General features: G+C 38.7%; 2 long non-coding RNA genes across 3 annotated transcripts; both read left to right on the top strand.

The window, feature by feature from the left end:
- Nucleotides 1-9,970: 9,970 nt before the first annotated feature.
- LOC145001973 (uncharacterized) lies at nt 9,971-11,834 on the top strand. Of its 2 annotated transcripts, XR_013661764.1 has the most exons (3): nt 9,971-10,008; nt 11,119-11,206; nt 11,669-11,834. It is a non-coding gene; the product is annotated as an uncharacterized LOC145001973 (long non-coding RNA). The 2 variants fall into 2 exon arrangements; XR_013661763.1 differs by lacking the exon at nt 9,971-10,008 and having other exon boundaries at nt 10,839-11,206.
- A 4,257-nt stretch (nt 11,835-16,091) lies between these two features.
- On the top strand, nt 16,092-18,493 carry LOC144999882 (uncharacterized). The gene is made up of 3 exons (XR_013661030.1): nt 16,092-16,639; nt 17,658-17,745; nt 18,207-18,493. It is a non-coding gene; the product is annotated as an uncharacterized LOC144999882 (long non-coding RNA).
- The last annotated feature ends 205 nt before the right edge of the window (nt 18,494-18,698 follow it).

The following is an 18,698-nucleotide window of genomic DNA, read 5'->3' as shown; positions in this document are numbered from 1 at the left end:
AACTAGGTTTTGTAATCTTGATTAATTCCTATGCCTACCTTTATGAGTTTTACTTTGTAATTTTTCATATGGTGTTCTTTGTTTATCAAATTACTTGTGCTAATTAGAGTTTGTAACTTTGATGGTGAATATAATTTTTGTATTGAGTTGTTGATAATATAAAACATGTTTCTCATTTTCATTTTGTCTTTCGCTTGAACAATTTGCCCTGATATTATTAACTAGTATATAGAAATGTTAACGAATTGTTTGTGCATACATCAGTTAAAGTTCTATGTTGGTTAAATGAATTATATTTATAATATTTTTGGTTATATAATTAATACAATATTATGTTTTAAAAATGTGCCATTCATATATATATATATATATATATATATATATATATATATATATATATATATATATATATATGCCTAGGTTATAATATGGATGGTAAGTATTGTGTGGATGTAGGGATGAATATGTACCAAGAGTTTAAAATACACATTCTAATAGAATACATATTTTGATTGAATACAAATTCTGAGAGAATACATATTCTGATTAAATGAACATCTTGAAGACTAACAAATTTTTGAAATATGAGTTGAAAAATAACAACATTCTTAAAGAATAATCATCTATTATTAATATTATTGAAGAATCTAAGGTCCAAAAATCAACAAAAAATAGTTTTTATTGTTACATTCTATAAAAATACAATGTCATCTTTTGAATTTTTGCCACGTTCTATAAGAATACAAGCTGTATAGTAAGTCGTTCTTAAAAAGATATTCATTCTATAAGAATACAGTCATTCATGAAAGATTCTTCATTCTCATTCTTCTTAGAAGGGAATTTATTTCCTTTGACTTTAGATCTTCAACTAACGAGTAAAACAAAGCCCTTTATTAAAAAAAAAACAGAAATAAGCATGGGAATATGATTATACAAATAACATGACTATTATATTATGATGTGCTTAAAACCAAATATGTTCAAGCAAAAGGAATCAAGATATTTGAAAATTAAAGAGACAGAAAAAGACTAAATCACATACATTAAACTTAGGATTAAAAAAAATAGAGAAATGCTTGTAGAGTTTAAGTAGAGAATAAGGGACCAACCTTGTTTGTAGATATTTTGAATTCATTATCACTATTGAATTCTCATCTGTGAATACTAAATCAACCCTTCAGAACTTAGGACTAAAAAAAGAAATAGACAAATGCTTGTATCAAATTTATCTCCTACATACTCATTCCAAATCGATTAGAGAATATCACTTACAAAAGTCAATTTCAAATAATAAACGGATTTCACAAATGATAAGAAAAGCAATAAAATCGATTTCAAAAAATCAATTTTTAAGAAGAAAGAAATTGATTCCAGAGATGGAGAAAATCAATTTATGAAAGTAAAGTCATGTTTTGAGAAAAAAGAAAATCGATATTATCGACAATGGCAGAGGAACTCATGATACTGATGGAGGCTAAAGCATTGTTGGAGACACACGTCGATTAAACGAGCCCTGGAGTATTGGTTCCCGATTCAGATTTCGATTTTGAAGTTATTCCCTACGACGATCTTGTCATCTTCGAATGCATATCAATTGAACGAGCTCTGAAGGGTTAGTTCCCAATTTTGATTTTCGATTTTGAATCCATTCACTCCGATGATCTTGACATCTTTGATGGAAGCGGGAGGCGATTTTGTGGGTGTGGATGAAACAGACGGTAGGATTTTAAATAAAGTAATTTCCCTAAATTAAAGGGTAAATGATTTAATTAATTATTTATTAAAATTAAAAAAAAATACTTGACCCAAATTAATCCTTGCATCCACACAATATTTGTTAATCCACATTTGAACCTACCCCTCTCTCTCTATATATATATATATATATATACACACACACACACTAAAGTATTACATCTTTAGATCTTATATTTTAGTACTTTTACTAATTTATTGAAGTGCAGATATAAATTATATTATTTGAGACAATGAAAACTAACAAAGGAAATGTTTCATGACTATCAGGCTTTTTAGCAGTTTCGTGAACAGATATTTACCATTTGTTATTTTCTTGAACAAGTATGATATCGAATCATGATGTAGCGTACAGCTCATGCTCTCATAATACACATGACAATCTCTTCTAAGTTCATGTTGATTCAACAGTTACTTTGGATTTGGGATTCACAAAATTTGGAAATAAACATCAACTTTCATAAAATTGATGAATGACCATCCAGATTACAACATCACCACCTTAGTAGGAATTAATAATTTAGACGGCCTAAACTACTCCATGGGCCGGACACAAGCCCAAAAATATCCCAAAAAAGATAAACACTTCTACAACTTCATTTAGGTGTTGTTTGTTTTTTTGAAGCAAAAATTCATAAAGTCTGTGGATTACCTCTACAACTATATAGAAAAGGTAGACCAAATGGCTGCAAATTTTAACAAGAAGCGTGTTTGTTTTTTAACATCTATATGATGCTGCAGATATTAAAAAAATAAAATAAATTGATTTTATATAACGAAAATAATTTTTTAATACCAAAAATTTAACAATGTATGAAATGTCAACAAAAAAAAAATGACATTTCAACAAAAAATAATGATATTTCAGCAGGAAATTATCATTATTCAATATAAAAAAACGAAAAAAAAATCAGTTAGCAAGAATAAACAAAAAAACGAAAAAAAAGAAGATGAAACAAGATTTCAACAACATATAATAAAAATCCATCAAGATTTCAACAAGAAAAAAGAAGATGTTGGAAGAGACAATACAAGTGATGCTTCAAGTAGAACACACGCAAAAGTTTTTTACTCCGAAGACTTCTAAAAAACAAATAGTGTGAAATGAAAAGTGTTGCGTGTGTACTGCCCCACGCAACAATAATTGGTTTGAAGAGATTTTTTTACAAAAAATAAACAACACCTTAGAAATTGTAACATCCCAATTTTTTACAATAAATTTTTTATTTTTAATAAGATAAATACTATTTCAGAAAATCATAATCAAGATTAAACCACTTGTTCATAAAACCATAATCCAAAATCCAAGATCAGAGTATAAATAAAAATCATTGCAGAAGTCTCAAAACATAAAAGTTATTGATGTTTAGGTAGAGTCACGTCTTTGCCTCCCGCCTCCCCTTTCAAAGGATATACCTAAAAAACATTTAATTCACAACTATAGTGAGTTCCCAAAAATACCTCATGTCATAATACACATACATTGCATGCAAGTAATGGCCTTTATCACATGGTTGGTCCACAATTGGCCTTCAATATATAGTTGGTCAACCCCTTGGCCTTCAACATATAGTTGGTCCACCCCTTGGCCTTCAACTGATAGTTGGTCTGCCCTCAACCTCCAAATATATTATGTGAACATATACAAACATAAAGATAAACTTCCAACAACAATAGGCAAATGACTAAGTTACTCGACTTACATAACATCATATCTACAACCTAACATACAGATACATAATGTAGCATATAGTGTCCTGAGTAAACTCACTTGAGCCCCAGATGGAACTCAACATCATCCTCTGAGATGAAACAACAAGTGAATGGTTAATACTTAATTCCATCAAGGTTTGACCCAAAAGTCAAGCCGGTCAAAAGCCAATGGTTAATGCTCAAATTCAACAACCCACAAGTGAATAGAAAATATCACCCCCGCGCGGGGGGGGGGGGGGGGGGGGGCGCCCTTTCTTGGATGGCCATAGTTTACAAAATGACAAAGTAGTTAACTTCAACTTAAGTCTGGCGTGATTTAGAAAAACTCAGAGACACTCCACAAACTTCATAAGTTCACCTCCCTTTATATCTAAATTTTATTTTGACTTAAACCATTAAGCCAAGGGCTTGAACTATCAAATCTAATTCCTACTATATTGTCAGCAAGTCCTAAGTGAGTCGACTAGAAGTACAATGCTAACAAACATGCATATCCCGGGGTGGTTCAATAATCATCACATAACATGAATACAATAAATCACATTGCACATCGTCACACACTTCGCAATTTCATCATATGAACTATCATTATGGCCTACTTGTAATGCCCGTAGATTCGGGCTAGTCAATTTACAGATACTAAATGTGAAAATATGACTCTTTGATGGAAGACTATTTAGAATGAATAATCTTAACCAAGTTATAGCATATGTCACAAGGGTTCCGCACATATAAAGAACGCCGAAATCCGAGTTATAACGAAGAAGTTATGGCCCATCGAAGTTTTACGGCAAAACCGACGCAACACCGCGTAACGTAAAAAATGAATTTTTGATAAACTACTTTTTAGCCTTAGAGATCTAAATGAAATTTGTATTATACATTAAACCGAGAGCGTGCAAAAAAAGAACGCCCAAATCTGACTTCGTATGAGGAAGTTATGATTTTCTAAGATTTGGCATGGCAATGTACAACCCAGAATTCGAATTTTAGATCAATCCATTTTTAGCCAACGTAACCTAAATGAGGATTTAATATCTGATTAATAGGAGCTCAACGATAAAAAAACAGACGAAAACTGAGTCTGTATGCAGAAGTTATGAATTTTACGCAGTCATTTAACAGTGTAATTTCTCATAGTGTTAAATTTAAAATCGGTCGAGAATTAGCCAATGGAGTCAAAAGGAAAGTTGTAGATCCTGTCTTTACCTATGCGTGGATATAAAGAACGTCAAAAACAGATTTCGTATGCGAAAGTTATGAATTTTTAAAGATTGGTTGTTTTACTTGCATCATGTGCCACATGTTTGCACTAGGCTTCGCCTTAGTGCCTACGCAAGGATCACAACGTGAACACCGTTTCTCACGACATGAGAGGCTCCAGACAGCCTAACAATAGAGTCGTAAAGCACCCCCAAAACTCACACCAGAACCATTCTTTCTCTCCCATTACCCCCAGACCTCTTTTCCTTTCCCTAGCACCTCCTAGGTTCTAGAGGCGAGTCCCGGGGAGCAAGAAGGCTCTGAGATTAAGAGCTTTCGGCTGAACAGTTCTACCACTGCAGAGCCTGGCTCCTAGCCAAACCCCCTCATAGGTAAGATATGCTTACCCTGCTTTAAGTATAGCTTATATTTAATATTAATATTGTTATTATGAACTTATAATAAGTATTTGTGCTATTATTGTGGCTTATATAAGTGTCGTTATAATATCTTTTCAACTACTTGTGGTACACGGAATCTGGTTTGAAGGGCCGCCTGGGTTGTTGGATTTCAGAATGGATTAATTGCTAAAATGGTCCTACCCTCCGGTGTTTCATGTCTGGCCCCTGTCTGTATATGGTGGTTGAAAAGTATTGTTTAAATGCTTATATAATAATAATAATAATAATAATAATAATAATAATAATAATAATAATAATAATAATAATAATAATAATAATAATAATAATAAGACTATTAATTAGTCACGATGAACATCAGACTAAAATCTAGTGGTAATAATACTAGGTTTCATCGAACGAAAATTGTTTTTAAGAAAGAGAAGCGTTGTTTGAGTTCAGAATCACCGCCTTTACAGGTAAGTGCATAGCTATTTTCATCTTACACATAGATATCAAATATGTTATATGAATTACGTGCTATGTGTGCATATTATCTATATACTTTCTATCTATTTGGATGAACAATTTTATACATGTTTTAAATGATTTAAATTGTATATGTATTTTATATCTACAAAATGTGTTGGGTAAAACATGGGTAGATGTAATAGTTGCTGTGTGATGAAATAAAATAATGAGAGGCCTCGATGTTCTTGTTGATCCAGTCATCTAGCGGAGTATAGATGACGACTACGGACATCTCTAGACAGTCCAATAGAACGCTGGCAAGCTCGCAACCTGTAGATGTTTATTAGAACTCAGTGTTCGCCAGTAGTACTCCAACCCCCACATGGTTGCCTTATTTGACATAAATTGCTGAGGAACCCCCAAAGTAGTGTTGTCGCCCCGCTGAAAATCCTTAGGCTAGGTTCCTTGTACTAGATGTTTTAGGGACGTAAAGTGAGGATAACGGGAACGGGTAATTGGGTTTGTTTGGTTGATGAAAATAATAAACTTATTTATTGTGGGTTGAAAACTCTATGTGCTCACCAGGTTCCCAAGCCTGACCCACTCAGTTTCATGTATTACAAGTAGTGGAACGAGAACATAGTTGGATGACTTGATGAGGGATAAGGGATTATACCCTTGTAGATACGAATAAACGTTGTAAGGCTTATATTGTACTGTTTATGCTTTTGATCTGTATCGAATATGACATCCTGATGTTTTAATATAATGAAACACATTTCTTCAGAAATGCTTTGATAAATCTTTATCGTATTTTATTTTGTGAACAAAGTCCGCAACACTTTTATTTAAAATGTTACTCTGATTTTCAAACAAAGCATAAACAAATCAGTATTTTCTGGTCGTGAAAATGAGGATGTCACACTACCTTTATTATTCATTTTATTAATATTTATTAAATATTAATTATCATTATTACCTCACATAGGCCCATCACTAACCCAAAAGGTAGACACCCACCCGTTGGTCCGTCACAAATCCAAAAGCAATGCCCATGCATTACTAAGTCACTGTCACACCCCAGCCGAGGCGGCGGAACATGTCGGGCTGTGCGACTTATTTCATGGATCTCAGGTAAATTGAATATTTAGCACAAGTACAACGATAAACAAAACAATAATTATATTCCATCTTGAAGTTTGAATACAAGGTTTTTACAGATAATAATAAAGTACATGGATTACCTTAACCAGATAAGCAGATATTACAAAAACTAGAAAATTAGGTCGCCTGAAATCCATGACAATTCCTTCATCTGAAATGTTGGTTTAGAGATTTCCTGAGAATACAGGTAGTTTATAAGTTCAACAAACAGTTGGTGAGAGTTACAGGTTTTTTCTGCTAGCAACAGTAATGATACTTTTAAAATGTTCAAAAAGCATTTTTTTTTGTAAGTAAAACCATACTTAAAAAGTGTTTGTAAAGATCCTTTAAATAACTTTGAAAACCAAAAGGTGTTTTCCATAAGTAAAACCATACTTATAACTATTCTGAAGTAAGAGAAACCAAGTCCATGCTTTGTGGAGAGAGAGAGAGAGAGAGAGAGAGTTAATGTTTATAGCGAGTCCTATAACCTAGCTATGTGATTGAAGTACTCCCTACAATGCTTCATTGGACGTCGTAGAAATGAATAACATACTAATAAACCAAATTGAATGAGAGGTTGTGATGTTCGAATTGTGCAATAGCAAATGATAAAAGAGAGTGACACAATGGTTTACAAGGAAATCCCTTGATCCTTGCTAGGATCTTCGGCACAAAACCTTGGGAGGTGACAATGGTCACCTGCCATGATGATTTTATTAATGTAAAATAACAGTTACAGAGAATACTTTAGTGAGAACAATTGAATGATTTCGTAAAGTAAGCTCAGAGAAAAAACAGTGTGTTGTGTGTGAGATACATGTAACGTCCCGAAAATCTTAACAAATTGAAACTTTTCAAAGCGATCCTTTTACTAATAAAATGTTTACAAAAATAGTGTTCTCAAACATCATTTGAAAATTAGAGTCTCCCAAGATCCAATCTGTTGTAAAACCAATTATGTGTACGGTCACGCCTTCGCCTTGCCAAAATCATTAGGAGCACCTAAAACAATAAACTAAAATGTAAGCGTAAAGCTTAGTGAGTTTCCCCCAAAATACAACCACACAATAGATAACATATACCAACAAACAAACAACATGCATATAGATTCTACAGTATGATTGATCCACCCTCACCGGGCTTGCAGTTTATCTGGCCCACTCTCAGAACCTTAAGCATGTCTGGTCCGCTCTCCTGGGCCTTTAGCCTGTCTGAATGATTCTCTGGGCCTTCGACCTAACTGATATGCCCTAATGGGTCTGCAGTCTATCTAGTCTGCCCTGGGTTTGTTAGCCTTCAACACAAAGCAGAACCGCCTCAACCCAACCAAACACAATATGTCAACATATAAACAATCATGATCAAGTGGGCATATAATACAGGCAAACAACAATCATACAGCTCACTATTGCCTACTAATCCTCTCACAACATACAATCTCGCTACCAGCTAATCCGCATAGTATGTGTAACCATAAGTAACAAGAGGTGAGGTAGCCACCCGAATAGATAGTCATACTCTAGAGCCACAACCAAACATGGAACAAACAAGAGAGCCTAGACCAAGAGTTCTTAGGCTATCCTACATGACCACCGATAGTCCCTAAGGGCACTCCATAGATGATAACCAACAAGCACATCTAACATACAGTTCTACATGTTATTACGACAAAGCAACAGACCCCATACCAGGAGATAGATCTAACCGATCACTACAGCATATCAGCATACTCAATACCAGAACACAGATCTAGCACATCACTACTGCATAATAGCATACTCAATACCATAACACAAATCTAATAGATCACTACAACATAACAACATACTAAATATCAACAATCCAAAGAATGCATAACGGTATATACTCAGAGGTGAGATAGTCACCCATATAGGTGATCCTACTCTAAAACCACAACCAAACAAGAAACATGTAAGAAAGCTTAGATCAAGAGTCCTTAGTCTATCCTACATGACTATATACAATCCTTAGAGCATCCCTCTACTAGCAGATAATCAATACTAGTGGGCCGGCATTGGTGTCTTCGACCCACGGGTACAGTGAGGCGAAAATCACCTCGATGTGCGTGTTGAAACCACTATAGCAATGAAGGACTCTACCAGCTTCTATGTAGGAAAAGATAGGATGCTACCATGTAGAAATAGTATTTGTATGCCAACGATGTAGAAATGGTATTAGTATGCCAACAATGTAGAAATTGTACGAGTGTACCAACGATGTAGTCACTTAGCAGAGTACACATGATAACCAACAGACTATTCATGATCATCATGTTAAGCATAGGAAGGTTTATAACCTGTAAGTGATGGACTTCATGGTCATTTGATGTACTCTACCTTACTGACCCATACTACGGAGAAATCCTTGTAACAATACTATGAGTAATGATGATTAAGATGATCCTTAGGACAGATCCTTATGAAAAAAAATAGAAAGAAACCTACTGATACGTATTTTAGGGAAATCCCTCTAACAATATTGTCAGCAATGATGACCGTTTGGATAAACCCTTAAGAAAGAATATGTAACACCCGTTTATTTATTAAGTTAAATAAATAAATTAATGAATGAATAGTAGCCCTAAAATAAATAATTATATAACAAGGTGTTGTTCTCGAAGAGCTAATTGCCACCATTTTAGAAGTCGAGGGTTAAAAGTGTAATTTTCGAACTCAGTTTATATTTATTTATGAAGATAGGGGCTATGTGGTAATTATTTGAATTTAATTTAAAAGGAATTGAAGGGGCAGGGTTTAAATGGAAATTTATAGACTCTTAATGAAAGGATTTATGTGAGGAGGGGCTGAAGATGGACATTTGGATTAAAGTTTAGAGGAACACGGGATCTACACGGTAACCTCTTCATTGCAAAAATCCTAACTCATCCCTAACCCTATTCACGTATGAAGCAGCCGCCACTTCTCTCCACCCTTATGCCCCCTCACCGATGCCGCCATCATTCCGGATCCTTCCTACCGCCGTTCGTCAACCTCTAGCCGACATCATTTGTTCTTTGTTCGGATCCGACGAGTTCCAGCCCACTGTTGTTGCTGCTCACCTCCGTGAAGAAGACGAAGATCGAATGAACGCCCTCCTCCGTCGCTGATGTTACTGTTGCTCGTTTCATTCTCTCTTCTCGGATCTTCGGTGCTTCACACAGTCATGACTCGCCGCTGTCGCCTGTGCAACTCTCATGTGCTCCGGTCACCATTTATCGCCCCAAAGGACTGCCATGATTGTGTTTCTCATGTGTTCGAGTGTGCTGTTGTTTCAAGTCCGAGTAGTGTGCGTTATTTCGTGGGTATGTAGTCGAGTGTTCATGTAGTTGTTGTATTGTGAGGATTATTGGAGCGATCTTGGTCGGAAAACCCCCTGCCGCCACTCGCTACCGCCGGCCACCATAGGTGGTTGTGTGTGTGTGTTTAGTCTAGTTATGTGTGTGTTATTTTAGAGATTAGCATTGTAAAATGTAACCGGAAAGAAAAATAATGAAAAGAAACTAAAAACCACCACCGTAGGGTGGTGGCTGCCGCCACCGGACGCTGTGTCGGGTGGCGGTGTGCTTGTCTTGTGAGTTGACTCGGTTGGGGATGCTAGAAACCTAATGGGCCTTGTTAGCCTAATGGTCCCAATGAAGCCAAATGGGCTTAATGAAAACCCTAGAGTCTAATGGACTCTAATTGGCCCAATAAAACCCTAATGGGCTCAATGATATTCTAGTGGGCTTAGTAGGCCCAATAAAGCCCTAACTAATAATGGGCCAACAAATTAATAATGGGCTAGTATTTGTGTTGGAAAAACCCTAATGCCAATAAATCTTAATTTGGGGAATTAAGCGTGACACACGAGAATTATTTAATAACTTGGAATATTAATTAATAATCATTGGCGGATACTAATCTAAGTAATATTGGACTTAATGGATTATGTCCTTAATGGATTAAGTCCTTAATGGGTTAAGTAGGAAACTTAACCCTAATCATCATTTTATGTGAAACCCTAATTTCACTTGGGTTTATTGTTGGGCCTTTCTATTGGTCCTTGATGATCGGATTAATAATGGGCCATCCAAGAATAATTATATGGACTAAAATGATTTAATGGGCCTAGGGTAAGTCCCACGTAAGGGGTTGGGCCCAATTTGGAAAATTGGGCCATAGATGGACCATAGTTGGGCCTTAATGATTGTATGATGTTGGGCCTTAGAATAAGACCATGTATAGGCCTGGGCCCAATTTGGAAAATTGGGCCATATGTTGGGCTTTGATTCCTAGTTCGCTTTGGGCCTATGGTTTGGGCCTTGGACTTGAATAAAGCCAATCTTAGGGTAATGTAGTAATTATCCAAGTATGTATTTATGGTTATGTGTTGGGACCCAATTATTAATTGGGTGTTATTTTGGTGTTGACAGTTCGGGAATCTGTCCTTCAGCAGCTGGGGTTGAGTCTGCGGGACTTCAGCAGTGTGAGGTTGTGTCTACGGGACTTCATCAGTATGAGGTGAGTTTCCTTCCAGTAGTAACGGGTCTAAGGCACCAAGGCCGGCCCCGTATAGACGAGACGTTAGTATTAGATTGTGGGTCGAGCCCGTATCTCTTAGTTGAGTTGATTATGATATATGCCAGTATGATAGAGTTATTTACACTTGTTGTCTGTGCGATACTTGTATGATATGAGTTGACGGTTGAGTGTGGGCAAGGCCCGTATCTCTCCGAGAGTGGAGTGTGGGCTAGGCTCGTATCTCCCAGATAGCGAAGTGTGGGCGGGGCCCGTATCTTCACGAGTGTGGGCGAGGCCCGTATCTCCCAGAAAGCGAAGTGTGGGCGGGGCCCGTATCTTCACGAGTGTGGGCGTGGCCCGTATCTCCTAATTGAATGTTGTTTGTTATATGCTTGCATGGTATGGGGTATTATGGGGGAACTCACTAAGCTTCGTGCTTACGGTTTTCAGTTTTGGTTTCAGGTACTTCGTGTTCAAAGGAAAGGAGCCGGCTTGATCGCAACGCATCACACTATGGTTTTCCGCACACGAGATCTTTGGGATTACACTCTGATATTGTTTTATGATAACATGTTTAATTATCCCTACTTTGGTTTTGACATGACATGACATTACAAATGTTTTATTACACTGTTGGTTTTCTAATGACGTATTTAAAAGTGAAATTTTTGGCTTGTATTTTTGGGATGTTACAAGTTGGTATCAGAGCCTTGGTTTGAGGGATTCGGACATACTCTCGGGCATGTTTGAACTCAAACTAAGGGATTGGTACAAAAGTTTTCAAAAGTAAAACCATTTTTTTTAAAAGGAGTTTGAAAAGGATCTGAAAAGAGAAAAGAACTTTGAGAAGAACAAAGTGTGTGATGCGTGCAATCAGCCGAGCTCAAGTAAGTTTTCCCCAAGATACCCATACATGTTATGATATGATATGATATGATATGATATGCTTATGAGAACTGCATGCTAGATTAGGGCTAAGGATCTAGGAGGATACCTTATATGCCTATTATATGTGAGCTTGTAGACTTGCATGCTAGTACTGATCAGTCAGTGATAGGATAGCCTATTTAGGTTATGCCTGAATGTATGAGCCTTTTAATTGCATGTACAGATTCCTGATTAGAGGATAAAATGATTTGATTGGAATATGATGGTTAGATTTTTTCCATTGTCTGAATGTTGCTTGTTTTGTGCTTTGTGGGACTCTTAGTGATGTGAGTTAGCTATTAAGTGAATATGCTAAGTCACATGTGACACAGGCTGGATAATCTCAAAGTGATAGATTTGATCCTATTGCGCAGCTCTCGTTTGAGTCTAACCGTTATAGGGATGAGTATGTTACTTGAAGGATTATTTGATCTCTGTTGCATGTGGCTATATTCATGAGGTAGCTAATTGACATTACTGGGAATCTTTCAGCAGCTGAGGACTGGGTGAGTTCGGGAACCTAGGGAAACCTAGGATATATTTAAGTGAATTAGTAGTGAGGCTCAGTTAGACTTGGGTGTACCAGTTGAGGAAGTGACTTGGAGGATCCAGGAGGATTGCTGAGGAAAGTATGGATAGGTGTGGAAGGTAGTATTGGGCCCGTACTACTGAAAGAACAGGATCCATGCTCGAATCAGTGAGAGTCTTGGAGAATCTAAGAAGCTTCAGGGAAGAGTTTGTGACCCAGTTTGGGGACAGAGGATGTTCCAGTTGTTGCATCTTAGCCGTTGGCAAGCGAGCTAGTGAGCGTGATAGGGTGTCAGACCCTGAAGGATATGATTTCTAAGAGTTTCAGATGCGAGATCGATTTGGGAGCACCCTGGAAGGAAAGGTGTGTGCCAGGTGCGTATAGTAGGGGTCTCGGGAAGAGACCCATGATTTCTGATCATCGGGTAATGGGCCAGCATGGTCAGAGTCAGTGTAGCACGTACATGATAGTGTACAAGGGAGTTTGTCACTCCAAGGGTTTAGTCTGCTACAGGGTAGCGGGGTTAATCATGTCAGCAGAAGGTGATCAGTATTCCTCCAAGATGTTGTGGGTATGTCATCTTCTATTGCTATTAGATGGACGTTGGGAATACGAATCGCGTTGGAGTTATGAGTAAGTTTGGATAAGTTAGATCTCGGGTCGGTTTTTCTACTCGTGTTTGGTTACCAAGGATCACATATGCCATCTTGCATGCCAAATGGTCCTTGATGAACCCAAAGAGGGACGCATCTTGCGGAGTGGGTTCCGCACATACCGTTATCATTTCGGATCTTTGTCGGGATCTATGCAGGAGTATTATTTAGAGGATACTCGATCAGGGTTGGAGTGATTGTTCTCCGATAAAGTCAGCGTTCAGAGGTTCTATCATTTTTCAGGTATGGTCGGTAATTGTTTATGGATGAACTTTGGAGTTCAAGGCACTACCGTTGCTAGGACAGAACTGGTGACAGGAAGAGGGTAGTATCAGTCGCAGGTGCTAGATGCATAAGTGGTTGGTCATTGGATGTTCAAGAGGATTGTGTTTTAGCATGGGCTGTGTCCGGTCAGAGTTCAATGGTACTACAAGAATGGGAGTGGGAACGAGGATTCGTCAGCTAGAGTGAAGATTAAGGTCTTCAATTGACAGTATGTTAGATGGATCGAGGTGTCAGACTGGATCAGATTTCAAGAGTACTCATCGATATTTTCAAGGATAGGAGATCTCAGGGTTTAATCGGTGATTAAACGCTAGCATTGACGAGCACATGTGGTCATCAGTGGTATATTAGAAAGCAAGAAGGATTGGGAATCCTTCAATTCTCATGTACTGTGAAGACTTAGTCGAATCTAAGTGGGGGAGAGACTTTTTATAAAGTTCTCCCAACTGTGACTTATGGTTGCGCAAGGTGCAATCTCTTGGCCACCTTGTCAACCAGAAGGGTATTCTAGTTGATTCGGCCAAGATAGAGGCCGTGATGTAGTGGGAGATTCCGAGGTCTCCATCTGAGATTCGGAATTCCCTGGGTATGGTGGGTTATTGCCGGAGATTTATACGGGACTTCTCCGAGATTGAGGTTCCTTTGAACCGACTGACCAAGAAGTCGGTGGCCTTCCGTTGGGGGCCTGGGCAGCAGGCAACCTTCGAGACTCTCAGACAGTGGTTGTGCGAGGCACTGATTCTCACTATGCCAGAGGGTGTAGATGATTTTGTGGGTTAGTATGACGCTTTGATCACTGGAATGGGTTGTGGTACTGATAGAGTGGGGTCATATGATAGCAAGTTTTGGGAACCAGGTTAGAGTCATGGTTAGGACTCAAGTTCAGTGGTATGTTAGGACGAGTGTGTGTTCGACCCGGTTTGGAAAGTGTTGTAAGACTACGGGGGTAGCCATAGCATTAACTAGCGATCAGGTAGTATGGAAAGTGTTGTAAGTCTGCGGGTGTAGCCGTAGCATTCACCAGGCAGTCAGATAGTGCTAGATTGTTGTAAGTCTACGGGTGTAGCCGTAGCATTCACTAGCAGCTAGATAGTGATAGAGTGTTGTAAGTCTACGAGTGTAGCCGTAGCATTCACTAGGTTGATAGATGGCATGAGCGTGTTGTTAGAATGAGGAAGGAACAGCAGTACCCACCAGTTCGGGTGCAGTAGTGAGGATAAGGAAATCCACGGATTGGATTTCGGAATTACCCAGATGGATTAGATCTGGTTGAGTCAGTGATAGGACTGTAGGAGCGTCACTACAGTTACGGGATCAGGAAAGCAATGGACTGTACAAGATTGCGTGTGAGATAAGGCTACCATTGGTCCGGTAGCAATCACTTCCAGTCTTGGATTTGATGATGAAAGGATTCGATGTATGGACCCGATCGGTTAGATCAGAAAGTAGTAGAGTCACACTAACATGATAACTAGTGGCAACTAGTTCCAGAGAAGGATCGTTCAGAAGTCGTGTGAGGCGACTAAGTGGGGAGTCCTTTGGCTCCACAGTCGGGTGGAAACCCAGTATTTCAGAGGTTTGGCAAGCGAACTAAGACCCAGGAGGTCTTGGTAGCTTTTGGTAAGCAGCTACGTAGCAACATATGCTGCCTTAGGCGGTTCAGTGTACGACCAGTTTCAACGTTTGGGCAGTGATAGTATGTGTGTTTTAGTTGTATATGCGCACGGAATAGCTGGCTTATTGGGGAGTGGCAAGTCACCCACAGTGGGATTAGCTGAGCCTTAGCTGAGAATAAGTGATCTGCAGAGGTAATTGGATTTGTCACCTAGGTTTATGGCGGGAACCACATGCTATCAGAAGTTAAGTAGTCAGTTGAGGGACGAACAGACTAGATTCATCGATAATAATTTGGTATGAGTGGTCTGTCAGGGATTCAGACCATCTCGAGATAACAGATTTCGGATAGATTACATGTGGTCTTGTTGCAAGAAATTCGTTCACCTACATATTGTAGGGCTTTAAGAAGATTGGTCACGACTACCCTGGGAAGGCTAGGGTGTGCCCAGGAAGATGATTATGTTACTAGAATGATTGGGTGTGTAAGGAATGGTAAGGAATGATTTCGAGGACGAAATCTAATTTAAGTGGGGGAGAGTTGTAACACCCGTTTATTTATTAAGTTAAATAAATAAATTAATGAACGAATAGTAGCCCTAAAATAAATAATTATATAACAAGGTGTTGGTCTCGAAGAGCTAATTGCCACCATTTTAGAAGTCGAGGGTTAAAAGTGTAATTTTCGAACTCAGTTTATATTTATTTATGAAGATAGGGGCTATGTGGTAATTATTTGAATTTAATTTAAAAGGAATTGAAGGGGCAGGGTTTAAATGGAAATTTATAGACTCTTAATGAAAGGATTTATGTGAGGAGGGACTGAAGATGGACATTTGGATTAAAGTTTAGAGGAACACGGGATATACACGGTAACCTCTTCATTGCAAAAATCCTAACTCATCCCTAACCCTATTCACGTATGAAGCAGCCGCCACTTCTCTCCACCCTTATGCCCCCTCACCGATGCCGCCATCATTCAGGATCCTTCCTACCGCCATTCGTCAACCTCTAGCCGACGAGTTCTTTGTTCTTTGTTCGGATCCGACGAGTTCCAGCCCACTGTTGTTGCTGCTCGCCTCCGTGAAGAATACGAAGATCGAACGAACGCCCTCCTCCGTTGCTGATGTTACTGTTGCTCGTTTCATTCTCTCTTCTCGGATCTTCGGTGCTTCACACAGTCACGACTCGCCGCTGTCGCCTGTGCAACTCTCATGTGCTCCGGTCACCATTTATCGCCCCAAAGGACTGCCATGATTGTGTTTCTCATGCGTTCGAGTGTGTTGTTGTTTCAAGTCCGAGTAGTGTGCGTTATTTCGTGGGTATGTAGTCGAGTGTTCATGTAGTTGTTGTATTGTGAGGATTATTGGAGCGATCTTGGTCGGAAAACCCCCTACCGCCACTTGCTACCGCCGGCCACCACAGGTGGTTGTGTGTGTGTGTTTAGTCTAGTTATGTGTGTGTTATTTTAGAGATTAGCATTGTAAAATGTAACCGGAAAGAAAAATAATGAAAAAAAACTAAAAACCACCACCGTAGGGTGGTGGCTGCTGCCTCCTGCCGCCACCGGACGCTGTGTCGGGTGGCGGTGTGCTTGTCTTGTGAGTTGACTCGGTTGGGGATGCTAGAAACCCTAATGGGCCTTGTTAGCCTAATGGTCCCAATGAAGCCAAATGGGCTTAGTGAAAACCCTACAGTCTAATGGACTCTAATTGGCCCAATAAAACCCTAATGGGCTCAATGATATTCTAGTGGGCTTAGTAGGCCCAATAAAACCCTAACTAATAATGGGCCAACAAATTAATAATGGGCTAGTATTTGTGTTGGAAAAATCCTAATGCCAATAAATCTTAATTTGGGGAATTAAGCGTGACACACGAGAATTATTTAATAACTTGGAATATTAATTAATAATCATTGGCGGATACTAATCTAAGTAATATTGGACTTAATGGATTATGTCCTTAATGGATTAAGTCCTTAATGGGTTAAGTAGGAAACTTAACCCTAATCATCATTTTATGTGAAACCCTAATTTCACTTGGGTTTATTGTTGGGCCTTTCTATTGGTCCTTGATGATCGGATTAATAATGGACCATCCAAGAATAATTATATGGACTAAAATGATTTAATGGGCCTAGGGTAAGTCCTACGTAAGGGGTTGGGCCCAATTTGGAAAATTGGGCCATAGATGGACCATAGTTGGGCCTTAATGATTGTATGATGTTGGGCCTTAGAATAAGACCATGTATAGGCCTGGGCCCAATTTGGAAAATTGGGCCATATGTTGGGCTTTGATTCCTAGTTCGCTTTGGGCCTATGGTTTGGGCCTTGGACTTGAATAAAGCCAATCTTAGGGTAATGTAGTAATTATCCAAGTATGTATTTATGGTTATGTGTTGGGACCCAATTATTAATTGGGTGTTATTTTGGTGTTGACAGTTCGGGAATCTGTCCTTCAGCAGCTGGGGTTGAGTCTGCGGGACTTCAGCAGTGTGAGGTTGTGTCTACGGGACTTCATCAGTATGAGGTGAGTTTCCTTCTAGTAGTAACGGGTCTAAGGCACCAAGGCCGGCCCGTATAGACGAGATGTTAGTATTAGAGTGTGGACCGAGCCCGTATCTCTTAGTTGAGTTGATTATGATATATGCCAGTATGATAGAGTTATTTACACTTGTTGTCTGTGCGATACTTGTATGATATGAGTTGGCGGTTGAGTGTGGGCAAGGCCCGTATCTCTCCGAGAGTGGAGTGTGGGCTAGGCTCGTATCTCCCAGATAGCGAAGTGTGGGCGGGGCCCGTATCTTCACGAGTGTGGGCGAGGCCCGTATCTCCCAGAAAGCGAAGTGTGGGCGGGGCCCGTATCTTCACGAGTGTGGGCGTGGCCCGTATCTCCTAATTGAATGTTGTTTGTTATATGCTTGCATGGTATGGGGTATTATGGGGGAACTCACTAAGCTTCGTGCTTACGGTTTTCAGTTTTGGTTTCAGGTACTTCGTGTTCAAAGGAAAGGAGCCGGCTTGATCGCAACGCATCACACTATGGTTTTCCGCACACGAGATCTTTGGGATTACACTCTGATATTGTTTTATGATAACATGTTTAATTATCCCTACTTTGGTTTTGACATGACATGACATTACAAATGTTTTATTACACTGTTGGTTTTCTAATGACGTATTTAAAAGTGAAATTTTTGGCTTGTATTTTTGGGATGTTACAGAATAAATAAGATAACGGGGATGGATAATCGGGTTAATTGTTTGGTAATTAAACATATTAATTGTATTATTGTGGATTGAAAACTCTATGTGCTCATTCGGTTACCCAACCTGAACCACTCAGCATCTAGTATCACAGGTAGTGATACAAAGTTACATGCATGATGAGAGATTCAAGGAAATGTAGACTGATGGTATAAGATAACGTAAGGCTAATTTATGCTTATGTTTTGTATTAGTTGTGACATTACAAGCTTTTAT

Source organism: Lactuca saligna, chromosome 6 (genome assembly GCF_052625555.1).
Source record: "Lactuca saligna cultivar CGN05327 chromosome 6, ASM5262555v1, whole genome shotgun sequence".
Taxonomy (NCBI): Eukaryota; Viridiplantae; Streptophyta; class Magnoliopsida; order Asterales; family Asteraceae; genus Lactuca; species Lactuca saligna.
Note: the sequence above shows the minus strand (reverse complement) of the source record. Positions and strands in the feature narration are given on the sequence as shown.